This window comes from Mastigoproctus giganteus, chromosome 9 (assembly GCF_048544385.1).
Source record: "Mastigoproctus giganteus isolate SK-2022 chromosome 9, ASM4854438v1, whole genome shotgun sequence".
Classification (NCBI taxonomy): domain Eukaryota; kingdom Metazoa; phylum Arthropoda; class Arachnida; order Uropygi; family Thelyphonidae; genus Mastigoproctus; species Mastigoproctus giganteus.
In genome coordinates, this window is record NC_143583.1 from 210,093,821 (window position 1) to 210,121,704 (window position 27,884).

Genomic DNA, 27,884 nt, shown 5'->3' on the forward strand with positions numbered 1-27,884 from the left:
GTAGATCGCGGCACAAATTAAGTTGGCCATCCCTGGAAAAGCTTTAATTGTATCTTACCACGTTTCGAAATTAAAGAAACAAATAATCGGTAGTATTTATGATCTTTTAAGATCTGGGAATAAAAGGAAATTTTCAAACCGTTTAAAACTTGTGTTAAACGTACATTCATAAAAAGAAAAAAAAGTTGCAGCTTTCAGTAAAATTTATTTCAGTATTAAGTGACAAGAATAAATTAAACATTATGCAGTCTAAGCCCTATATAACGACCCTCCAATGATCAGAAAAATGGTCGTTGTATCGATCGTTCATAAAATCAGCAACACAACAAGTAAAAGCGTGAATATTTAATGTAATTCTACTAATACAATATTTTGTTTAATGTCAACAAGGGCTGCTAAGACTATATTGTGCCTACTAATACAATATAGTAGAATCTTATTTATAATACGTACTACAGTATTAAACAAGAAAATTGTGGTTGTAAATTTTGCATTGATTGTACGTAGGCAGTAAGTAATGTTAGGCTGAATACCTCCTATCAAAACCTAAAAAGAGAATTGTTTCATACTTGAAAATAATCTGTCAAAACACGCTGTTTCAAGAGTAGAGCATGTTTTAAAAGAACAATGAAGGTGAGCGACAGCAATCATTTCCCTTTCGCGGTTCCCCTTCGACTGCATTAGGGTGCTCTTGGGGAAAAAAAAAAAAAAAAAAAAAAACACGACGTACAAGTTATAATCCTTGATGAGCATCTTTCCCTGAAACTTCTTGTTCAACCACAGTAGGCTCCTCACCTTCATCACTACAAATTTCAGAATGTTCCATTACGTCTGCAATGAGTTCCTCTTCATTCTTGCATATCCTGAAACATGCAATGTCCGCATCCACTTCTGCGTAATCTTTGAAGCTTAAGTTTTCCTGTAAGTTCAGGTGATGACGCACACGCTCAAATACTTCTCCCCTATCATCTTACTGTTCTTTGCAATTAAAAGAGGAAGAAGCGTGCTGGACTTCACGCACTACATCATTCAACGCGGTAAATGTAGCTTGTTTGTAGCAGTTGGCGATCATTTATTTTTTCTCCACTTCATGCCATACAGAAACACTGTACATTGCTTGCAGGATGTAATTTCGCACTGGATTTTGTTTTCAAGACAACACAATTGTTTAATAGCATTCTTCGGTAGTTTTCCTAAAACACCGGATTACACTTTGATCAAGTGGCTGAAGAACTGACATCATATTTGGTGGTAAGTACTCGACAGTTGTCTTATATTTGACAATGAGGAGTGCAGTTATCCACAAACAGCAAAATTTTTCAATTCTTTTCACTCATCCTGCGATCTGATCCATTCTTCGTAGATTTGTAAAGTGACCAGACATCACGGATCTCAGTCGTTTACCCCGCACTGCAAACTGTCCCGGATTGGACATGTAGCCTCCTAATAGAAAACATAATGCAAATCATTTGCATTATGTTTGCCGGTAACCAATGGAACAACGGAAAGATTTTTTTCGGTAATAAGCTGTGGATGTCACAAAAACAACTGACCGGAGAAACGCTGAAAGCAATACTACAAGTTAAGTGCAATTTTGCTAATTCTTGTGAAGAATTTTACGAATAGCAAATAATGAAGAATTAAGAAATTTTCACCCAGCGGAAAAATATTTAATTATATTATTTAAGTTCTCTTGTTTTTGTTATAATCGTAACGATAAAAAGAAAAATTTATTATTTCACAGAAAAAAAAAACCTAACCTTTAACTAAAAAAAAATGAAAATCGATTAAAAACATGACCCCTCTAATAAGTCCCGTCCCCCCTTCTAATTACAACTATTTCTCAGTTCACATCTCCATGCAACCTTCTGTTCGTTACGTAGCACGAAGGGTACCGTATACTGAATTCAGCTTTTCTGTGAGAAGGGAGGGGGGAAGACCTGTATAGGCTATTTGTTTAAGTATGATATTTCATTTAATTTTATAAAGTTAGTTTAAAGAGGTATATGTATTTAATTTATCTTTTGTATGTGAATATTTTTATACATAAAAATATTTTTAATGTGTATATATTGATTTGTGATGTCATCCGTGCCTTTTTTGTCTGCTCGATACATGTCATTACCGGTAATGTCTTCAAACCTAAGCATAGAGGTTTCTGAGCTTTCCCAACGATTAAAAGAGTAATCTTCTCTGTGCCACATATTTGCAGCTATGAGAACGGCAATCCGTTGTTTCGCCTTTTTTCTGCCACATTTCTCTCCTTTTAAAATGTATTTTATCCGGTAGCAATTTAAAAGACTCCAGTTTCATCAGCATTGATGATGTCATCGTGGTCGTATGTCAGAAAAAAATTTAAGCGATCTTCCTTCCATTCCTTTGTAGCGTCACTTGCACTACAAATGTCAATGTCCACTTCTCCAACCCATGAAATGAACTTCTAGCCGATGTTCATTTGATTATCGCATTGCGAGAAAAGAACGTGGGAAATCAAAAATTCTCACGGTCAGCTGAATTACTTCAAAATATTTGAAGCGTTGTCATTTTTAAATGCAAATATTGTAACAAAGTAAAAATTCAGATAAAGAGGTAGAAATTGAAGGTCATTATAGACAAATACTTTTATTTTCAACGTCGTTATAATTAATGTAAAATAGCATTAGGTTATAGAGAAAGTGGACCACATAGGATGTTATAACGTGCTGGGACGTTAAAAAGCGCTTCGACTGTATTTTATTCGAATATTAATTGCATATTTCTTCCGTTTTGTAGATAAAGCAATTTGCAAAGAACTGCAGCTAATATCAAGGGGTGAAGAAATGCCAGTTTTAAGGACAGTGTTACCAGAATTCGTGAACACAGCGCCACCTGTTATACCCTATACGCGGCCGTGGCCAGAGGGGTTTACATCAGAGAAATTAACTACATTAAATTTAAAATAATAAATTGCGCCTAAAAAGTATACGATTACAAAAGTTTTCTAGAACTTCCATTTTAATTTCAAAGTATAAAAAAAATGTTTCGGACAAGCTGCAACTTTAATCAAAGCATAGAGTAAGCAGTAATGTTGTCCCTTTTGTACACGGAATATAACAATTTAAGTTAACACTGTGGATGGTTAGAAAGAAATCATATTGGCTTTCGGGGAATGTGACGATTTCTACCTCGAAGAAGATGTGGCAAACTTCGAGGTCTGGTTATGGGGGAATTCGACAAATGCCCACAAACAATTTTCACTGTATCCTGAGACTTCCTGCAGTAATTTTATATCTGTTCAAATTCAGCCATGGCTGGTAACACTATAATTATACGAAAATCCTCGTTTTATTGGTCCTAATAAGAACATCTGTTCTCGACCGACAGTAGCCCTTTGAGATTAGACTTTTCCACCATTATCAACTCTAAGTAGGTCGGTATTTCAGAATCCGAGACATGAAGATTTGTCCGAGAATCCAAAAATATCCGATTTTCAATTACCTAACGTGAATTTAAAAAAAAAAAATAATTTTGATCCAAGTGTCAAGAGATAATGTGAAATTGGTAATCGTACCTGTATACACGAACGAACGGATTTGGAAGAATCTTTTCCAATTTATATGGATTACTTTGAAGCTCAAAAGAACCTATAAAATAATTTTTCAGGTGTGTGATAAAGTCGTGGAGGAGATTGATCAGATTTTTTTTTAATGAGTTTGCAGATGAGAATCTACATAGGCCACTATTTTCCAACGATTATAAACAAAGGTTTCCAGCCCCACCATGGAAGTAAATGTACTACACGTGATCAACAGATCGAAATCATGTGCAAAATTCCTGCATACTAAAACTGGAGCGAAAAAGCAACATGAATTCGCAATAACTAGTTACAGGCGCGCGCACTAGAAATCGTTGATTACTATTTCTTGGTACCGTGGAGCCTATTACACGAACAAAACTCGATGATGGATTTGAATGCGGTAACTTTTTTGCGGCATACAGGTTGGGAATATTTATCTAGAAATAATTAAACTAAAATGCAAAAATGATTGGGCACCACGAGCACCCTGAAGTCTTGACACGATTGAGCAACAACTTTTAATGATCCACATTATAGCAAAATATTATTAAAAATAATCTTAAGCCATTATCAATCCACTGAAAGATTAAGACCTCCTCAACATGTTTCCTGCAACTACGGTCTTGCTTCCTGTTGCCATTATATACCAGCAATTAAAAATTGTTGCAATTACTATAAATACATACAAACGTAAATTCAAAAATATTTACGTGTAGTGCAATTAAAACCTATTATGATATGAATTAATCTATTGAGAAAAAGAATGCAACACAACATTAAGAATGCAACACAGCAGTGCATCCTGCTCTGCTGTGTATTTACGTTTTAATTGTATCCTTTATTTTACTCGCAAGCAAGAGAGGTGCCCCATTTTCATAAATGAAAAATCTTTTATTAACGTAACCATCCCATGTTTTAGGTTCTCCTTATTTCCTCTTTGGTTTTCGTTCCTCGAATTACACGTGTAAACTGTTTTTAATATTGTTTCAATCTGAATATCCAGGAGTGCAATACATAAAAGTATTGTAATATATTTTATGATATAAAACTGCTGAGTGTAGTGAGAATGGAAGGACTCCAGTTTGTCGTTCTTGTTCGTGAAGATTTTTTGCTCATAATTTTGGAAAATAAAGGGAGTACTCTGACATAGGTGTCTAGAAAGCAATTAAGAAAATACATCTTATCGGAATTGACACGCACACTGCGCTCAACTCTTCACTTAATACTGAGAAAGAACCTGCAACTCCCACAACAACTAAACGTATTATAATCCTCATTTCGTCTTGTGGACCCTACTACCGCATACACAATCTGCTGTTCTTATCAGTCCCCAGTGGAGGGTGGCTCCGTCCACACTTATCTTCAAACTCTTGAGAGATTTTTTTTTTTTTATCACCCGCCCCAGTGTCACTTCATTTTTATCCTAACTTGAAGTATCACTTTCGCACTCTTCCTAAACTTCTTTTCTTTGAGCCTTCCATGGTAAGTTCATGCAACGCCAGGGTTCGCCTCGCCAGAGCTCTCAATGGCTCCCGACACTGGACGGTAGCAAAGGAACTAGTGTTCCACGGGTTCTTAAGCCAAGTACTAACCCACACAATTGGATTTTGGAGTTTCTATTACGTCAAAGTTACGACGCAGAGTTAAGGGGGGAGCCGCAGGACATCTACTAACATTCCAATAACACTCTCCCAATGCACAAGGTAATCGGAATTAAGGAGTTGGGGCTCAATCGTGATAAGCCAATCAAGTACAGCAGAGCATTAGTTATCCGGAATAATTGATGTCCGACCTCTTCCGTATAGCCAAATTTTTCGAATAATTTCTCCGGTAAAATTAAATAAATTTAAACTTACTTTACGATTAAATTAATTAAATATTATTAATCAATCTCGGAAAACAAAAAACATCCATCCAGGCAGTTTTATACAAAACAGGAAAATTACAAAGATTTTTAAATGCTCTTGGTTTTTTAGACTTACCGATAAAGCACGGACAATCTGTGCGTCCCAGTGACATTTGCACGCAGCAATTGTAACTCGCTCTTTTCTCATCTTAAAACTTGGTGCAGGAATTGCTCTTTTCGTGGCTAGGGTTTTTCTCGGTAATATCTCCCATAATAAGCCTGTCTCATCAACATTATAAACGTTTTCTTTCTCATAATTTGTAATTCGTTTCTCGCCTTGAATATCTAGTACACATATACCGCGTCTCAGTTTTGAAGTTTTTCAGTCAACCCGTGCTTGCCTCTTTATTATCTATTAATTTTCGATTAAAATCCAATGCTTTTCACACAACATTGGGCCAGACACCGGCCCAATATTTAGGTGAACTTAGCTCTGAAAAAAACAAAAAAAAAAAAATTTTTTTAAATGATTGCACTCTAAAGCGCCATTTTCAGGTTTCGACAGTCTTTTTCCTGCTAGATCCTCCTTCACTATCCATAATCGACAAAAATTCTATTACAGAATTGGAATTTTTCTTTATGTCGTAAATTGTAAGTCCCAACATTAAACTCTTTGGAGAGATTTTCTAAATTTTCACCTTTTCTCATTCTTTTAATAATTTCCTTTTTTTTTGTTGCAATGTTAAAACTACGAGTTTTCTTTTCATTCATATCTAACCGTAAAAAATTGAGAAAAATAATAAATCGCAGTTTCCGGCCGATATTATTCTTATCGAATCTGGAGCTAGAGTAATCTGTGATACTTTTCTAAAGGTCACATAGAACTCCAGGTCACAACCATAAGTCTTCAGTTTATTGGAGATTTTGTTTGTACAATCTATTATAACCGGGTAGGAAACTCGATCTTTCGCTTATTATAATCAAAATTCAATTTGAAAACGTGATCACTATAACTAGAGCTTACTATATAACTGTTAATAATAATAATAATAAAATACCGATAAGACAGATCAGCCTTTCAAATTATTCCGGATAACCGACGTTCTACTGTACTAATCTCCTCCTAAAATTTTTTGAAAGTACTTTCAAAAAAAAAAAAAAAAAAACTCACTCACTTTTATAGGGAAAATCACACCCGTGTTCCTATGGGATTTATACCGCAAAATACTTTCCACTGATCAAGGGAAAGTTAAATGTTGAATTATGGAATACAATCTCCAGGTGCGTTTTTAAAAAGGCTGCAATTTGCATGTTGTCAGGTGTTTGAAAGTACGTCACATGATAATCACACTTCAGCACTTGCGGCAAAGGTGACACTCCCTTAATAGAATGGAATTTTATACTAAAAACTGATATACAGATTTCACACCAATTGGAATTTTCACTTACAGCCAACAAGCCACACGACCTAGTCTTTTCATGTATGCCGGGAGATTAGGAACTGTTGAGTTCAATGGCAATCACTATTTATTTAGGTGTCCCATGAATATACGTCCTTTAACTCAGAGACAAAACGTTAAGAACCACTAAACGAAATGAAGTTCCATCAAAAATGAGTGAACTAAAAATTAGTTCTCATTTTTGTAAAGAGTTTATTCCCCATATATTCTTGGGCGAAAAAACTCGTTTAACCTTCACGACCATTTTGCATTAATTGATATTTTTTTCATTAAATAGCATATCAAAGAAATGGGAGATAAAGCATTACTTAACACAGTCAAGGAGTAGCTATTTAAAATCAAACGACAATCACTCGTGAATAAAACAAATAAAATTAATTATAATGAAATTTCATTTACCTCAATGCAGTTTCTTCTTAACATCGGAAAACAATTCAACTATATTTAAGACACATGACTTTTGGGCCTTTCTTTCACTGGTTGTAATATAATTAACCGTACAAGAGTATTAAACCACACAGTCACCAAAAAAAGGAAAGCGACACGTCATGGATAAGTTAATTCCAAGAAATACTTTCTGAATATGGGGAGGGTGAGAGGGAGTAAGAATTAAGGGATTTTCTTGCTAAGTCACGGCAAGCCAATAGCAGCACTGCAGGGGGCACATATTGGCAAAAATATCATGCACTTAGTCAATCAAGCTTAGATCATAAAACTGACCCCACTTAATAAAAGTATTCGAATATAAGAGGAAATAAAAAAATAAAAAACTCACCTGTAATAATTTTATTAGTCAAGTACTTAAACTATCAACTTTGTCTATGAAGCATTTAAAATGTTAGATTTTTAAATTTAATAATTTGATTTTTAATTAATTTTCCATTCGTAAAATTTACTACCACGGACATTAAATAACAGTAATTTATTGCTTACTTCCAAATAAAAGTTTCCATAAAAAAAATATGAAGAATTTTTCCTGTCGAACCTACTAAACTTGCACCTGATTTTGGGTTAATTCAGACGTGCATTAACAGTAACAATGAAAAAGAGCACTCCAGATGCAAGTGAACTGGACAGTGGACTTCCCTCCGGGTAAATACTAAAAGCGTTAATCGCTCCTACAGGGCACAGTCCCATCTGCAATAATCCAAGGAGGTCTTAGTGTAATTACAGTGTTCAGGATACATTAATGACTCAAATATTTAACTAATTTTTCGAAATGAGTCATTCCACAAATAAAAATAATCCAATCAACGAAGAAAATCCGATGGTACTATTTACAGAATAAAGTGGAGAATTTAATTCCCTACAAGAATTAAGCAACTTTGGAGAAAACCAAAGTTTACCAACATTGTCACGCGATCTCCTACTTGGCTATCCTATTACTTAAAGGCAGCACGGGTATGGCTGGTTTAATCAAAAGAAATGGGGGGTGACGTATAATAAAATTCTTAACGAATACGGTGAAAATGTCGCCATCTGCTATGAGACATTTTTAATTGAATAAAAAGTAACAGGCAAATTTAATGACAGAATCATATCTATGATTTCCAGCAAAAAAAAAAAGAAAAGGAAACTTCCAAAACAGACCTGTTCTTAAAGTTATAAATTTCCAACAGTTAAAAATATTTTAGAACACAGAATACAATATAGAATTTTAGAATAATATAAAGTTTCGAGCATTAATAAGAAAGATTTTCTTCTCCCACTGCATGGAAATGTTACCAGACTGCTAAAAAATAAAATCCGCTTCAGACTGGGTAATCAGATAAATTTGCATTGCAATTATTTTTCAAAAAATAAATTACTTTTTTTTTTTTTTTTTGTAATATTAGGCCTAACGTAGCCGAGTGGTCAGGAACGAGACTGCAATAGGATCTTTGAGAGTGAGCGTAGTTCACAACTACTAAATACGATTAACGTATTCATTATTTATTGTCAACACCTGTTACATCCTGGTCGTGCCAGAATATATACAAGAGCGTTTTCTTAAATTTTAAATTCAACCCTTATATTAATCAGTACTTGATAATTTTTAATTACGAAATTAGCTAATTTATGCGTTTGAGTAAGTGGCATAGTAAAACAGGACGTAAGCACCACGGCAACATCTAAATTAATGGTCAAATCTCGACTTAGGCCACCCTTCAACTCTCAATAGAGAACCGCAACGAAATGACATAAATGAGCATGGCACCAGGAACAGAATTTACTTAAATATAAACCAGCCAGAAGTTAAACTGGAACCTTGCTTTTGACCTTGTACTTCTTATATCTTTAATTTGGTTTAAAATATTATTTTTGAAAACTTGACTTTTTATTAATCGCTAGGCATTGGTGCCTAGTGCGCTGGTTCAGCAAATGAAAATTTAGTTCCTCCCTTCTAACCGACTGACTATCTTTGAATTATTATCTGATTGAATAAGATTTCGCTTTCGGAATTCTTTTATAACATTGATAAAAAAATACTGATAAATGAGTAGTGTTGTATTCATAGCGAAATAATTTGTGATAGCTTCTGAATTGGTAGCAAAGAACAGCGTTATCATTGATAGTTTCAGGTAATCTAAAAACAGTTAATTTTTATTTTTAAACGTACCTATTTCCGATGGTTCTTGGAGTTCAGAATTACCGTCTTTGTATTTCTATATACAAAACTAGTTCGTTTTTGTGAGTGCATTAAACCAGACGTAAAAAATATTATTTAGCCTAATTATTATGAAATTTTTAAATTCTGGTTGGCACAATCTTAAAACATTCCACAATCTTCATTTCTTTTCTGAAAACTTTTTCAGAAGCTTTTTTTTTTTTTCGGCTAAGCTTTTAATACTTTTTTTTTTTTTAAAACTTGTATGATGTACAAATAGTTCCAGAAGCAATCTGAATTTATTTTAGAACAATTATTTCTAAATTTCTGTGTTGTGCACCACGCTTTTTGAATAGACCAGGGTTCAAGCAATTGACTGCTAAATACGGTTGATCTGCTAACCCGTACTGGACTAGCGTAGCAGATTATGGCCCATTTCTCTCAACATTGAGGAGGCTCCATTCTGCAGTGGGTTGATGTCTGCAGTTTACCTTTATTGTACTTGTATATCCTGTACATTGTTCTCTGTAGCCGATTGGCTGTTCAGGGATGGAACCATCCTTGGTTCAATCTTCATTAAATGAACAATTGAACTCCATTTCCTCACAGAGTAATATATAAGTTACTGTTAGCTCTTGCTCTTTTTAACCGCTGTTCAGTCAGCTGAAACTCCAGTTGTTTAATATAAAGGTGTAAAAATTTCTTCATGTCCATCGGTCGGCATATATTAAGTTCGCTCCTGGAGGATGCGTTATCTTGAAGTTTTATATCTGACATCTTTAGAAAACAGTATCCAACTACCGTGAAATCGACCAATAAGAAATCCGGAAATTGTTCCTTTATTCCGTTTTTTTTTTTTTCTTTCTTTTTCGAAAGTAAACCAACCAAGCGTTTACTGGCAATACTTTATATAATATTGCGAAAATTGGCAAGATAACCCCCCCCCCACCTCATGGAATGAAAGATTAATTTGATTAATGTCTCGTAGAATCCTTTCATGAAGTATTGTAAAATACGATTATACTTGCTGTAAAACTAAACCCAACGTCTTGGGGGATAATAGTATAATATTAATTTATTAAAACCTAGTTTGTCAACAGGATCAAAGTAATCTGAAAAAGAATTGAAATCTTTGCCAGAGAAGTTTTAAAATATCTGGCATCTTTTGATGATTAAAGTCCTTCATTTAACCATTTACTGCCTTTACGTCACACGCAAGACAGCGGGATTTTTTTTTTTTTTTTTTTAAATTCTGTAGTCGTCTTACAGAAGGTAATTTTCTGAAAAAAAAAAAAACATGAACAAGTTTTTCTGAAGAAAAAAAAATACTTTCAGATTGTAGAAATGATTATTCTCAAGTCAATGAAAGATGGAATATTTGAATGTACAAGCGCGTCAAAGGAGAACGCGACATTGAGAATGATGCGTGGGTGACCACGAACGAACGTCTCCTGCGTTACAAGCAGGAAATTCTGGCCGTTCGTCCAATAAGATTTGAAAATATCTTATCCAACTAGTTGGAATATCGTATGGTAGTTTCCCAGCTAACATACCTATAATTTCAAAAAAAAAACGTTCACAGGTCAACAATTTGTGATTGACCCACGATTTCTAAATCTATAGTAACAGGAAATTAAACTTCTCTTTACGACTCAAATATAATGTCAATCTGAACGGAAGCCTTAAATGCGGGGGAGGCACAGTGGTTTCTATTATATTTACTACGAAAGGTTCATGAATTTATAGGAGCTTGCTGTTAAACGTACATACAACGAAAACACTGAGGACTCATCCATGACAATACTCCCGCTCGCTTTCGGGAATTGCTTAAAATACCTGCCAAATATTTCGTAACTGTCGTACAGCGTCTTTATAATTTGACCTGGCACAAAATGATTATTATTATTTTTTTTTTTTTTATGTACAAAGGGTACTAGGAAAGTTTTGCAATACAGCTTTGTTTATTTAATTTTTTCAAAGTAATTTCCTCTACATTCAATACACCTCTCCATCCTCCGAAACCAATCTTTAAACCAGTTCTGCCAAGTTTCACTAGGGAGTAAAGCACACTCGTTGTCCCAAGCCCGTAGAAGGTCCTCATCACTGGAAAACCGCTCCCCTTTTAGCTTCATTTTCACATGCGGGAACAGTGCAAAGTCGCAGGGAGCAAGGTCTGAACTGTAGGGAGGGTGCTCAGGAAGTTTCAGTCCTGTCGTGGTCAAATATTCGGTGCAGGCTTTGGCGCGGGGAGCTGGAGCATTTTCGTGATGGAGGTACCAGGTGTCCATTCTTGACTTTGGCCGCAGGTTCTTCGTAGATCCAATGACTTTAGGCAGGCATTGTTCAGTATACCACTTAGCTGTGACTGTCTTCTGTGTGTCCAAAATGACACTTTCCACAATTCCACTCGATTTGAAAAATACAGCTATCATTTTCTTCTTTACAGATCGGGATTTTCTGACAATTACGGGTGTCGTCATCATCAAAGACCCAAACTTTGTTTTGAGCCTTGGTCGGCAGTCGTAATAGTACAGCCAAGTCTCGTCACCTGTCACGATGTTGTTCACATACCGAGATTGTCCCTTATCAAACTTTTTTAACATCTCCCGGCACCAAGTCACACGTCGTGTCATCTGCTCTTCAGTCAGTTGATGCGGCACCCAGAGAGAACAAAGTTTCTTCACGTGCAAATGATCTTGCAGAATCGAACGAATTGCTGGTGCATTTAGGCCCAAAGTATCCTCTATCTGTTGGTAGGTCACTCGCCTGTTTTCGTCAAGCATTTTCCTCACAGCAGTAACGTTTTCCTCCGTAACTGATGTTCGTGGCCTTTAAGGCCTCTCAGAATCCTCCAGAGTGAAATTTCCCCTTTGGAATTCTCTATACCACCTGAATATCGTTGTACGATGTGGACAATCATCATCTAGTGCAAGAGTCATTTCTTCTAAGCACTGGTCTATGGTTAAACCGCGCACGAAATTATACCGCAAAACTGTCCTTATCTCATTTCGTGACCACGATGCCATCGCAAGCACTTTACACTCTCACTACTAACGAATAACTGAGCCCATCGACTTGGCGCGGCGGCTACTATGCACGTATGAACATGTCTCAACATGCAGCAACAAGCAGCTTCCTGTGATTCATTGTTGCGTCATATTGCAAAACTTTCCTAGTACCCTTTGTACAGCATACAATTTTATACAAATTTTCGATATTTAAAATAATGACTTTAATAAGAAAATTATTACTTAATAGCAAGCAACGATTAACTTTTAAAAAAATGATTATACAGGGTATCTCAAAAATATTGGTACAAACGTTTGGGGGGGGGGGGGTAACATCTAAAGGACTGTGAATCGCATAAGAACCCATAACCGGAAACGTCACCATAAGTCGGTACACGGCGCTGTTCATCAGTTCGGGAGAGGGAAAATTTCTGGTTTACTCATTGCATAAATAGTCGCCGCACGAAGAACATGCATCGATATACGAACTGTGAGCTAGCAGACAGGCACCTAGTGTATGGTTTAGCAGAGGCCCTACACGGTGTGCGCCCCATGCGGCACAACATCGCTTCGCAATAAATGTGTGGGCAGCAGGTATGGTCGGTGACTGCTTACCAGGCCCATACCTGTTACCATTCGGCATGAACTCCGCTAATTATCGGATCTTTCTTGAACAAGTTCTACCAGGGTTACTTGACGATGTTCCAGCAAATGTGAGAAGCAACATTTGGTTTCAACATGACGGGGCGCCTGCCCATTATGGAAGGTGTGTTCGTGACCATTTGAACAGGCGTTTTGGGAGTCGATGGATTGGCCGTGGTGGTGGACTCGTTGCCTGGCCCCCACGCTCACCTGGTTTATCGTGCCTTGATTTCTTTCTGAGGGGCCCTCAAATCTATCGTGTATGAATCGCCTGTGGAGACGGAAATGGATCTCGTGGTGAGACTCGTCTGCGCTGCTGCTAAGAACACACCTGGAGTTCTTTGACAGTCTGCACTGTCAAAGAACTCGAGGTGTGTTCGACCGTGTCCGCCAATACATGCTGCGTCGGTGTCACGCATGCATCGCGTCTCATGGTGGAACCTTCGAGCATCTGTTGTAACATCATGAAATGCATTCATCTCGTACTCCATTGTTAATATTATCTCAAATAAATGTTTGCCACTAATTACTGTCTCGTGTCATTTCTGCTTCTTGTGCCTCTGCTACAACTTTCCCGTGACGTTTCCAGTTATGGGTTCCTATGCGATTCACATTCCTTTAGATGTTACCTGCCTCCCCTAAACGTTTGTACCAATATTTTTGAGACACCCTGTAAATACATATAATTACCTACATATATATCATTTCTTCTGTAATTGTCGTTACAATTTGCTTAGGTTTTACAATATTATTTTTACATCAAATTATTTGCATACTATACACTTCGATATAAATAAAGCTCAGATTTTATAGTAGTTCTGGTGGTTTGGTCCAGAGTTGATTCATAATTTGCCGTCTGTATATTTTTATTTTCTCCGAAGCTATTTGGATCTATGGAGAAGGTGTTGGATCATGTTACAAGGGAACATGTCCTAAGTGGAGGGTGCTGGGTCTGGTGGTTTATATTCCTTTCTTTTGGGAGTGAGATAATTTTTTCTATTGATGGGGCAATCTGGTGGGTGTGGACAGATTCTGTTGAGCTTCCAGGGGGCGGGGTCATGCCTAGAAGAATAGATTTCGAGATGGTGAATGGGTGCAGATTCCAGTATCCCATCATCAGGAATTTGTTACACTGTGAGGTAGGTGCGGAGGGCCAGATTTCAGAGGCACATAGAAGTGTAGGGGTGAGTACTGCTAAATCAATCTGATGTTGTGGCAGCCTACGAGCTCCTGGTGGATAGCCCAGAAAGCAGCATAGGTTTTCTTCTTTGTCTTGAGGAAATGATCTTTGAAATTTAAGTGTTCATTCCCACGTTAGCCCTAGGTCAGTATGCAATTAAATTGTCTCGCCATTAACTGTAACCCGTTGTCATTCATGAACTTCCTCTTCGTAATTGTCATATGGGCTGACCTGGCATTGTTTAGTTGGAGTCCAGCTAGTAATTAACTCTCTCCGCTATAGTTGAGTCCAGAATGTTGACTATTGGGTTTGATGCCTTGAAATATTCTTTTAGGATGTATAAAAGGGTAGGAATGGACACAGTATCAAAGTAGGTTTAATATCGAAAAAGATGTTCAGCAGCTTTTTCATTCAGGGCTTTCTGTGCTCCGAAGAGAGTACATGGAGATTTGAGGTAGTGGACCTGTGGCGTAGGACTGTGTGGCGGTGAGAAAAAGTGTTGGATAATTTCCTCTCAAATAAAAACGTTCTTTAAGGGAAGATCTTCTGGTTAAGAAGCACATCTGCAACAAACTTAAAAAAAAAAAAACTCAATCACAGAACTTTAGGAACGAACTTCGATAGTCTTTTTTAGGCGCGTTAGCACATATGCATAATGAACGTGTCTTGGTGTCCGTCCGACCACACAAGGGGAATATGCAGTGGATGGATCTGCATTTTCATGAAGTTTTATATTTGCTTAGTTTACAAGATTTGTCAATCCTTGTAAAATTTCATTGAAATCGGACAATCGATATCAGGAAATTCCTTTCTTCATACATATCATATAGGCTGTACCGTACACATTCCATATACTGTGGCTGATATACTGCATGTGTTTGTTGGCATGAGCTAGTGGAGGAATGAATTGGCAATATGGCGGATGCCAGAAACGAAATATTCCCGGTTCGTACGTAAGTCGTTAATTTTTGGCTTTTTTTTTTATAAATCAAAAATTATTACCCTTGCTAACGCACCTGAAGCGTAACTAACATGTTTCAATTACATAATCGCTGCTAAAAACGTGCAAAGAGCTAAGGTCTTGTGAATTTTCGAAAATACAAGTGTAACTATCAGTAAATATTGTATTTACTTGAATAAAAATTCAGTTTTTGGAACTTCATTTGAGTCCATCTTTTATTTATAGGTGAGCAGTGTCTTTTTTAAAAAAAAAAAAAAAAAAAAAAAAAAAATGTTAATTTTATGAATTCACTGGACGTTTGTTATAAATATAACAATTTGGTGAGAGGGTATACAGGTAAACAAGAGTAGAACCACTAAATACCCATTGGATATCACTAAAGGGATTTTTCGATTGTCACGGATGGGTTATTCTTTAGAATAAGAGGCGCAATCCCATGGATCTTTGCGACTACAAATGATAGGCACATCTAGCTTAACCCACCGGTTCGATGTGATTGGAAGATCTAATCATGTGATTAATTTCCTGCTTTTGTTGTTGAATGCGTCCGCGGCTGCGTACAGAAGTGTGTGTGTGTTTTTTTAAATAGATTCCATTTTCATTTAGTCAAAAAAAAGAGAAAATGGTTAGTTTGTTACACCACTAATTCGGGACGGATTCAAGCAAAAAACTGTTGCCATGTACACGGCACCGTTCTTCGTTTGAATCTATCCCAAATTGGTGGCGCAAATCTAACCATTTTTTGACTAACCGAATATGAAAGCCGTAAGGGAGGAAAAGTATCCAAACTGTTAGTCTACTGAAAACATAAGTTAGGTTTACCGTCCTCTACATGGTATTCCTGCTACCTGCGGTCGTTTGAGAAACTGCATTCTCCGTAATACAAAATCGTGAAGATCAGTAGTCTACGTAAACAACCAGTGGGCGGAACTATACCTGCCTACCACCTAGTGAAAGTTTCGTGGGATTGCGCTTCATACTTAATGTTTAACCCACCGATGTCAAAACAGCTCTATCAGTAGCACTGAAGCCCAGGAAACCCTTCTCATCGACGTGTCCATTCCACATCACAACAGCTATTGACTGAAAAAAAAATAATAAAAAAAAAAGTAATGATGGGGTGTATTGTGATGGGTATGCACAAAGTTCTTATAGCTTTTGCCATGTCAGATTCTCTGACTATTATAGAAAATAAAGGATCGAAACCGTTCTTTTAAAACACCTTGTTTTTAATTGAACGTGCTTTATGTTAATTGACATCAACACTTTGCAAAGTGTGGCCAGCATTTTACTCAATTTGACTGCATACGGATACATTAAAAAAAAAAAGTGTTTGATTCAACAATATTAATTTTTTTTTTTTTTTTTTTTTTCAGTAATGCCGCATTGGTTTCATTGTGATTTACACCAATGCAAACCCCAGAGCAGTTCGAAACGTCACAAATATAACATTAAAATTGAGGCCTTGAAGGCGGACGGTGACTATTAACCTTGAAGCATCGCTGAGTTCTCAGCGAGATACTTGAATACATCGATTCTGCAGCCCAACACAACTGACTATTGTACAGAGAATGAGGAAGAGCAGGATGCATCCGGATGCCGATGCAATGCAATTCGAAATGCAAAAATCAGGTGTTCAGTTTTTGAAGAAGGAACCGGTGAATACATTTTCTCCAAACATACACGCAAAGTAGGTTTCATTAGAATAATTTTCCGCATACCCTAGAATGCAGAATTTTATTTTCCGACAGCTTCAGAATTAATACACAGTAGTGAAACCCCCCCCCACCCCGGAGATCGGATAACCACAACCGGAAGAGCAAGTCAGAAATTCTTCCCATCTATAAGGGGAATCGAACCAGACCTCTCCGAATAAGTGAGAAGTGGCAAAACCACTTATCACACAAAGCTTAAAACGTTACGCCAACAGCAACTTACACGGTCAGCAACCTAATACCCACAGCCTCCCAATCGCCATCCATCTGTTTTATATTTTTAAAACAGGAGCCAATTAATCTTAATTGCCTATAGACAATTAGCATATCTTGTAGAAGATAACTTTCCTCGATTACCATAACCTAGTTATGAAAAGACGGAACTAATCACGCAAGCATATAGAGCATGCCCGTCAGGCATGCTGTTACAAACAGCATCAGTGTAAAACTAATGCCATTAGAAGCAAGAAAAAACATCACTGGAGGAATGACACCCCGCTAAGAACGAATCACTAAAACAAGTAGAGGACTTCAGCCTCATTTCCTTCTCCGCCTCACGCTGAAATGCAGGAGAGAAGGAAATCACTGTTCTGACATCAATATTCTCATGGCCACTCCCAACTTAAGTAGTTTATTTCTTGTTTTATTTTTTTTATTATTAAAACAGCATATAACAAATACTTTTTTTCTTTGTCTTTAATATAGGTAGCCTCCTTTTAAGGCTCACAAATATTCACAATACTGTAAGAAATAACCCCCCCCCCCACACACACCATTCAGTGCAATAAACGTCACTATCTGGCAAACTGCCAACTCTTGAGTCAACCCGCGGAATTGTGTTCGTACTTAGGAATTATGTTCTGAGAACGTTTCAGTTTCTTGAACCGACTGACGTTCACATATAATCTCAGATAATCAGTTTAAGATTCATTATTGTAAGCATTATTACGTATCGAAAGGAATTAACAACGCGAAAGGGAAACGGCTCCAAAGCAGTGGAGAGGCAGAATATTTTAAGGAAATACTGTACTTCCTTCATAAAAATTAAAATTCAGTAATTATTTAAACGACCCTTGATATATTTTTAATTCCGCTAATGATAATATTCTTCGTATTACATTGAAACCTGCGAGGGGGAAAAAATCGTATTTTCATTCTCCGTGAGTACACTGATCCTCACATCGATCGCTACCTCAACTTGGAAGCTGTCAGTCTAGTTAAAACTGAAAATATTGCGCAGTTTCTTTCCTTTCAAAAAATAAAATAAAATTTTGCTGCTACATGCAAACGAGGAATCTGAAGTAACCATTTTATCATACCGAATCCAAAATAGATCCGAAAATATTAACTGTATTTTTTTATTCGGTGATCTTCTTGGTCCAAGGAGCCTGTTACGTTTTGCATCTGCTTGGCTGTTACAACGTTGTGCAATCGCGTACACGTAGCCATCATGAAATATGTCACACAGCAAGTTCAGAATTTTTCTTGAAGTGAACTTCCTACATGCGCAGTTGCAAATGTATTAAAATATGCCACGTCGTTTAATAAATTGTTTTAATACTGCCTATAGCTAATACAACAAAATAAATAGGACTACAACGCTAAACTCCGCATGCATTCCTCAATTTCCTCCTAACCCCCCCCCCCCCATGCCTTGAATAGGGTTTAGTACATCGGAACTCAACGACGCACACAAAGAAACATTAACTTCCCATTCATTTCTTCCGGTACTACGTAGTAATCAAAGCATCAAATGCCAACACCGAGAAGATTAATTTAAAATTGGAAATCTGCTTACCTGGAATGTCTGGCTTGGCATAGATGGGCAAATATGGGTAGTGAATGAAATCTTCATTGAAACTTTGAAAATTCATGTCCAAGTTCTCCCTCCGACTCAAACAGCAGCGTGGAATACTATGAGATGTGGAGTACTGACCGGTCAGGTATACACCGGCACACGCATATCCTTACGCACTAAATCAACCCTTTTCGCCTTGATCTATCAAATTCCATCATAGCAACACCAACGATACTGATCTATTTAAGCGCAGGTAATTTGCGGCACAATCGTATCAAGATCGAAATCATGTTGCGCGAAAATATTGATGGAACTATATTATTGCGGAGTGTGACAACGCTGCAGAAGTAAGGCGTCAGTGTGGCGGGAAACTGAGAGGCGTGGCGGCGGCGTCCGTCCAATGCTACGCACGCATACTTCCCATATTTCGAATAACCCACGTGTTTCACGGTTAGTGTGAACGAGTTCTCTTTTTGTCACTTTTGTACCGTGCAATTGGGCTCCAGGTATCCGGCTTAAACAAACCCCGACTATAATTATTCCCCTTCTTTGGATAGTCCAGGCATTTTATAACCTGAAGGAGAGCTGGCTGGAAATATTCCCACCCACAACTTGAGAATGGCTAAATATTTTTTTTCTCGCGACAGCCCCCAAGTGTTTATATTTACCCCGAAAATAAAATAAACTAACATTTTATGAAGTTCTGTACAGTATTAATTTTATGTAAAATTAATATTCGCACCCACATATAAGAAAATTTAGATCATCACTTAAAATACATACAATTCGAGTTATCGAATACCAGTAAGTGGACTTTTTTTTTCGCATCTAATTTTCAGTCAAAAAAACAAAATTATTAGACGAAGACGCACTTGGAATAAAGAAAATTTGTAAGTCAATTTGTAGATTTTTTTTTTTTTTTTTTTTTGTTTGTTTCATCAGAATTTTTATGCATCACATCGCCGTGTCTGGTATTGTATATATGGATAACTTACTCGGCATGCATGACTTTTTTTCTTCTTTTTTTTTCTGAGACAGACTTCTTATGTTCACCCTCCGCCCCAAATACTCCTTGTTTAAATTTTTATTTGTATAATCCCTCGATTTGGCTTCCTATAAACAACAGATTTCTCTGTACCGTTTGATGAGCTATTAATTAACAGCAATACACAAAACTCGAGACAAATTTTGAACTGTTCTATAGTTGTACTAATAAAGGGCAATTAATGCAAATTTAATTCATTTCACTAATGTCGATAGACTAACTGCGTATACAATCAATTATCGCAAATATCCTCAGTCCAAAATTGTTTGGTATAGGGAAGGTGTAAATAAAACAGAAATAAAATAACCAAGGTGTTTCTAGTCCTTGTTGTTGTTGTTGTTGTTTAATGGCGCATAAATGGCTTTGGCTAGTCTTGTAGTCAACCGGTCGAATGATGGAAATGAAATGACTTTAGGTCAACAATTACGAAATCATATGTACAAATGGTGTTTTTGTAAACGCCCTAATAGAATTTCACAAAGAGGATTAGTTACAAAGTTTGTACTACAAGATGTTCAGTTATATTATAAATATAATTTAATATTTTGAGGAAAAAAATCTTAAATTCCTCTTTAACAGTGTTCAAACATTCATAAGAAATAATACTTTGTAAATGATATTAGTAAAATCTGAAAATTCTCACATGAAGGCAGGTATTTTTTTTTTTTTTTATGAAAAAACAAAACAAGAAAGGTAGTAGAACCCATGGTAGTTAGGTTGCACGGATTGGAGGTTGAGGCTGAAAGCTGGCATGGTTTAAAAGTTGACACTACATAATCAGAACCAATGAGAACGTGCCTGCACGTGTTTACTTACATAAACCCATTGAGTACGAAGACCAGTGTCGTAGGGGAAACTGAGGGAACTCCCTCCCGAGAAAAAATTCAGGGAGAAACCCATGCTACAAAACTGAAAGGGATTTATAATTTATATTGCAGTACAATTACGTAGCATTTTTAAGAAGTTTTATTCCAGAAGGCGTTCGGAACGCAAAGCGAGCCGGGTACGCTTATCTTTTTATAATTTTTTTTATGGTTACAATTAAGATACGCTATATTCCTAACCCCAGATGAAAAATTATCTAAAAAACTTCTTTAAGAATTGGTTTCTCAAATAGTAATGTGATTTTCGAATAATTATCTTTAAAAAAAAGAAACGCGGTCTGCCTCCTAAATAACTACTGGTGACTCCCCGCTTAACGCTAATAATTCGTTCCGTAAAAACAGAGCGCTAAGTGAATCCGCGCTAAGCGAGCGCCGAATTCCCATAAGGTAACATATGTATTTGTGAGTTGCGGTCGGTGCCATAGGATATTTCCTAATCAATAATAAACGGTAGTGAAAAGATGCACAAAAATCGGTCAAAATATTTAATATTCAAATATTTGTACATATAAAATATTCTGCATTACATACGTATAAAATTATGTGGTAACTACTTACGTATCAAAATTAAACTTACAATTCCAATTAAAATCATGAATTTAATTTAATTGATGAATTTAACCATGAAAAATGTGTCGATTTTGGGTTGAACTTTGGCTCTCTTCCAAATAAACTAAAAGGGATATTAATTTTAAATCCCCCGCAGCATTACCACCCAACAATAAAGTCAACCGATCCTTCGCCGCTTTGAAACCTGACTTGCTTTTTTGCTCTTTCAATATGAAACTTCTTTTAGGCATTCGTTTCCAGAAAAGTCCTGCTTCATCTAACACATAATACCCCTCTTCAATAATTTTAACAAGTTCTCTTTTGAAAGTTTCGGCTCCTTCTGCACTTGCTGCTTCTCCCTGGATTTTAAATCTATACAACCAACCAGCCCTTACTAGTTTTAAATGGTTCCACATTTTTTTTTTTTTTTAGGCGAGTTTTCTTCAGATCATATTGGCTAATCTCTCTCTCTCTCTCTCTCTCTCTCTCTCTCTCTCTCTCTCTCTCTCTCTCTCTCTCTCTATAATATTTAACTGAATTCTGCATTGGATATTATCTTCAATAAAATTAGTTAAAGTCTTTCCATTTCAATCCTAATAGCCAGCCTAGCCCTAGTTGCTTGCAGTGGAACAGCTATCTTTCCCGCTGCTAAAATTAATTCTTTATTTATTTTTTTTTTTATAATTGTTCTTACAGTTAAACTTGCAAGTTCTAAATTATGGCACACATCCGCTTGTCTTTGAACCGAATCGATTCTCTTCAAACGGTCTAATTTAATTTTCAAATTCAGTCTTTTTCTTACATTTAGTCTTCGTACTGCGCTCAGACGTTGTTGCTTTTTCATCCTTATCGGCCATTATTAACTCTTCGAAAATGTAACTGCGTTGGTTGCATCAATTATGATACAATGTTCAAGTAAACTGTTCGTTTCGCACGATGTCTAGTAAGGTACTGAGTGATGACTAGACTTCGGATAAATGCAGCAACGCAAATGTTAGAAACGAAAATATTACAAGCAATATACTTGATCATTTTTTAAAATGTTGATCTCGGGACTACGTAACAAGTCACTGTACCGCAATTAAATTAGCGTGCGAGAAAATTTCACTGAGCGTGGGAAAATTTCTCAAGTCGACGTGGGAACGTTTTAATGCTGTTTTGCTATTCATTTTCAAGCTATCGACTCCATCAAATGAAACGATTTCGTTAAATATGACAAAAATGCAATCTGTAAAAGAGCGTTATAGTGATCTGTGACAGTGTTATAGTCAGATACGGGTTATAATATAAGAACAGCGTTATAGCGAATCAGAGTAAAGCGAACCGCGTTATAATGGGCCTGCTGTATTCAAAACAATTACGAAATCACATGTACAAACGGTGTTTGTGTAAACATGCTCGTTATGTACCTCAATTCCAACCAAAACGTGTTGAAAAGGCTGAAAGCAGCTTTGGAGGGAACGGCAAATCCTTGGGATGATTTAAGACAGCAGTCTAGACAAGCTACAATACATGTACATCTTCTATGGGCACCCAGACGTACTCAATGGGGAGAGAGCTGACATATCATCTTCCAACATACCGTTGACCAGTTGTGCTGTATGGACTTCAGTATCGTCGTCTATCGGAAAGAACTCTTCGCCTACAACACCGATACAGGAAATGACCATGGGTCACAGGAACTCATCTATATACTCGCGTGCAATCAGGAAACCTGATGATTACTGATGATTGTAGAAGTCTTTAAGCCAACAGATACTAATGGCACCCCATACCAAGCAATTCACCGAAATGACTGTGTTCCTGTACTAAACAGAGTTAATTGGAGTTTCTCTTTTATGCACACTAGCAGCCCACTCCAATGACTGCAAGCTGGACATGGACTCAGGGGGCCGTTTGGCTTGGGTGACTATGGTACAACCACTGCGGGGGTGGACCAATACCTTTTGTAGCAAAGAAAAAGAAAAGGAAAAAGAAAATTGTGGCTGGATTCATCTGAAAAGAATACGTAGCGCCATTACTCGTCAATCCAATTAAGATGCTCAAATGCTCACATTCTTATAACTCTGCGATGTCGGGAACTCAATGGATCACAACTATATTCTTCTATATCTGTACAGATGATTTCGACTCCTGAATTTGCATGTTCTCGGCCTGTAAGTGTTGCAGACCATCGTAATTTGCATCGGGATATCAATCCGTGAACGTGTGTTGCTATTATGGCCACAGTAGATATCGATACGGAGGATTGTGCAGTGATCCCCATAGCTGTTTTGATCTGTGTAATTGACTGAAAAAGAGAAAACAAGAAATTGAATGATAAGGGATCTATAGGAAACAATTTTATTTATTTATTTGGAATAGGGCAACGTTACGATGCACTAATTCATCTGTATTCACAAATACAAAATAAGAATTAACATGAATGCACAACAATCAATAATATGCAACTACTGTACTTATCGCTTTGAACAACATATAAAAACATGAATAATAACGTATCGAAAATTCCACCTCTGCATATGGTTGCTATCAAACAATTTAGTTTATGTTCCGTAAAACTAGCAATTCTCTGGACCATCTATAATTGCTTGATAGCAGCAAAAAGTGTTCTTGCATTCATTCTGTTTAAGTGTATCCCATTATATAAATTTAACCAATACCTTCTTAACAAATATAAGGCACAGAATAGAAAAAAAAAATCTATTCAATGAGCCTTACAATCTCTCCATGCCAGTAGTATTGATTCAACAAAGCTATCATTACGAACTGATGATGTCATCAGTTATGAAACTTGGCTAATTACGCCTTACCACAGTTTTATATGTCTAAAATCGTGCTTATTTCATTTTCTGAATAATCTAGGTACCCGGGAGAGAAAAACAATGAACGATGGCAAAAAACTGACCAATTCAGCCAAGATGTAAAAAAAAACCGTAGCAAGTTCCTCCAGTATATCGAATTCGAATTCAATGATTTTTTTTTTTTTTTCAGACCAACAGCGAACACTTTAGAAGGAAGTAATCGTACTAATATGTTAGCGTCCATAGAGATCTGCAGCTGTATATTGTTCCAACCAGGCGACTACATCGAGTCTATTTCGCAGTCCCAGAGTATTATCATAATCCTCTACCTCCCTACACTTAATGGGTTTTTTTTATTTTCGTTAACTAAATCATCAAACAAAAACAAATTCCTGAAAATTTTAGCAACTGGTTAAAAAATTATACCAATTGTCAATACTATCTCAGATCCATTGAATACGCCTTACTTGAGTCCAATGTCCAACCTTTCTGGGACTTTTGTCAAAAATTTGACTAAATCGACGAGCTCTCATGGATAGCATAGTTGGTATAATCACCGTTCTCCCCGCGCCAAAAAGAGTTGAGTTTGAATCCCATCAATGACAAGAGGAATTTTTATGCGTATAAATTTACAATGTGGATGAGTTGATTAGGCAATGCAGGAATAGTTTGTTTGTTTTTTTCCGGAAACTCGAATTTTTCGTCCAGCAAACTTCAAATCGACAACAGAACACATGTAATTTACAGACATATTATATAAGCCACAATATGTTGGTGATGCGTCTAAAACCCTATAACAAAAACATCCTAGCTTTTCTTCACATAGAAGGCACATCTTTTCGCATCAGTTTTATCAGCCATTATTTCTAAGGTCGAAAATCACATCGCCGCAGAACCTGATGGGTTACCAGTCATACTGTTTAAAAAATACTTGAATTTCCAGTGCCTATTCTTACTAATTTTTTCGATTTCATCTGGTGCCTATCCTAAAGCCTTCACACTCAGTTCCTGTTTTCAAAAATCGTGGATCCCTGTAATTACCGACCCACCCTGATTACTAACGTTTTAGCCATGATCTTTGAAACTGCAATCTTCAGGAATTTGAGTGCATACGTCCATCCTTTTATCCACGAAATTCAATTGATCAACTTGCTCCAATATGCCTTATTTTCGCACTGCACGCTTGATAATATGGATAAAGGTCATCAGATTGTCGATTCTGAGACATTGCCAAAGCTTTTGACTCTGTTCACCCCAAAATGTTTCGTTTTAAGTACCGCTTATAGGTAACAACCCATAAGTGTTTTTGTCTTATGGGATGTTACCAAATTTACTTGACTGTAAGATTCAGATGTTAATACCAGGTCAGTAAAGGTCGTTCTCGAAGAGAAAGAGAGAGAGAGAGAGAGAGAGTCAGTAGTAGAAGAGAAGAATGATGATATCCATCTCAGGATCCTCGGTGTGCCAAGCCCATACTCACCAGATGTGAGCCTCTGGGGTTCAGCCTATACTGTGTTTTAATTCTTGCGGAGTTGAAAAGAGTTCTTTCTACTCTGCACTCCTCTACTGTTCATCATATATTTTAATGACCTCGCAGCAATGTTTCAGACTTTCGATGTGAAATGGCAAATGTTTGCTGATGATTTTAAAGTCTACAAGGTTATCGATTCAATCTCCGATGCTCTTATTTTTCAATTGTCCGGAATTCAACTCATATTGGCTCAGTGAAAACATGTCTTTAATTATAAGCAAGTAAGTGAAGCTATATCGGTTTTCAGACGTCGGTTTAAACTTTTAATACAGTAGATTCGTTATTTCGAATCTGATGACATCATCAGATTCGAAATAACGGCACATCGAGAGCGGATGTATACATACAACGCGGATGTCTTGCAGTGCCGAAAAAAAGAAAACGGCAAGTCAAGTGATTACTGTATTTGTTTACATTCGCCATTTTGAAAGTAAATTCTTTACCGATGTCATGAATTATACCGCTGTTTTACTTTTATTTTAAATTAACCCCCCCCCCCCCCAATTATGGCTGCTAAAGTTAATAAACCTCATACAGAGAAGAAAAGAAGAACAATATTTAAGCTTAGTGATAAACTTGATATAATCCAAACTTAGGGTCATCCGGAATGTTAATTCATATACCCATGTGCATTGTGTCTGTAAATTGCGTGTGTTCTCTGCTCAATTTGTCTTTTTGATGGACGAAAAACCCCATTTTCAGGAAACAACCTTGCTATCTACGGCTAAGACCCACTAATTCAGTCACGGACTGAAAAAAGCCTATAGAAGTTCCTCGCGTCATGACGGGATTCGAACCTGGGCCTTTTTCACTCGGTTTGGGAAGAACGATAATGATATAATAAAGAAAATAAAACGGGCCGTAAGCAGAAGTGTATTAATTGCAGAATAGATATAACATGGGATCGTCAACATGTCTCTCTTTCTTTTTTTTATGCACAGTTAATAAAATTGCATTCTTAATCTATTTCTTATTTGACCTTATTATTTCTGCATTCAATACATTAAAAATAAAACTTTCTAGATAACGGAAAAGTCGAAATCACGGCACCTCGAATCCCCGAAGGTGCCGTTATTTCGAAAATCTACTGTACTATTGAATTATCACGTTGATCAGGAAGAAATCGGAGTTGTTGATCACTTCAGCGATCTGGGGTCATACGTCATGATCATCCACGGGATCATAAAACTAGCATTGTTGCGAAAGTTTTTTGGCTTCTTGGTCTCATTAAACACAGCACCTCGGCATAAATACTGAGGCTGCTACTGTGACCCTTTTCAACCAACTAATTTTACCTGTCGTTGACTGTTGTGCCGTTATTTGGTCTCCGTCCCAGATATCATTTTTGACCTACTCGAACGCATTTCCTTTGTTTTGAGAAACACGTCCAGTTTCATCGCAGAGAAACCTGTAGAAAATAAAGCCTGTACCATATAGCATTAGCTTCGTTTAATTCGTCGTAATTTACGATGTAACCTTTAGTTTTTTAGTCATGATGTTTCATATATAATTTAGTCCACAGTTTTATTGACTCTCTTGCTCTTCTAACTCTTATCCCTTGGCACATTCCTCGAGCAAATTCCCGTCATCAATGCACGTTCTCCTTGCCTCTTCTTAGAACGAATTATTTCATCTCTGAGTCCAGTATTTCACGATATGAAACTAATTATTTTTCACAGGATAGATATTTTTGTTCTAAAAAAAATCAACCTTGTACTAAACAGGATTAATTCGAGTTTCTCTTTTACACCGCACTAGGATCCCACTCGAATCCGACTGCAAGCTGTACATGGGCTTAGGGGTCGTCTGGCTATGCTGCAACCGCCCAGGGCTGTAGTGAGGGTATACACGGGTATACGCCGTATATCCTCTGGAAGTTTTTTGATGAATAGCGTATGCCTTCTGGTTTTAGAAAGGCTTGAAAAAATATATAATTTAATATATATATATATATATTAAATGTAATTTAAAGTCAGAGTTACAGTTGATTGAAAAAATAAAAAAGCAAGGTATGACAAATGCACTAAAACGCGCAAAGTAGCATTAAAGGATGCAAAAGTGTATAAGTATGTAAAAATAGATAAATCTGATAAAGTTTGCATAGATGGAAGTGAAAATTACACAAAGTGTCAAGGACTAGAAGGGTAAGGATAGTAGAAAAACGAGGTACTGTAGATTTGAAAAAGGCTAAGAATGTTAAAGCCGACCGGGCTAGCCGGGTGGGTAAAGTGCCTGCCTGGCAACCCAAAGGTCCCGGGTTCGAATCCCGTCTCGGGCTTGGATCAAAGTACTGCAAAAACCTTGGGAGGTGCATTATG

The 27,884-nt window shown here is 36.8% G+C and overlaps 1 protein-coding gene across 1 annotated transcript in view; it reads right to left on the reverse strand.

Annotated features, from left to right (window-relative positions):
• LOC150081091 (uncharacterized) overlaps positions 1–18,875 on the reverse strand; it is a 54,219-nt gene extending 35,344 nt beyond the window's left edge. Inside the window, exon 1 of the mRNA XM_090381176.1 lies at positions 18,754–18,875. The gene's annotated coding sequence lies outside the window, so the exon portion shown is untranslated. The remainder of the gene's footprint in view (positions 1–18,753) is intronic.
• Positions 18,876–27,884: the final 9,009 nt, after the last annotated feature.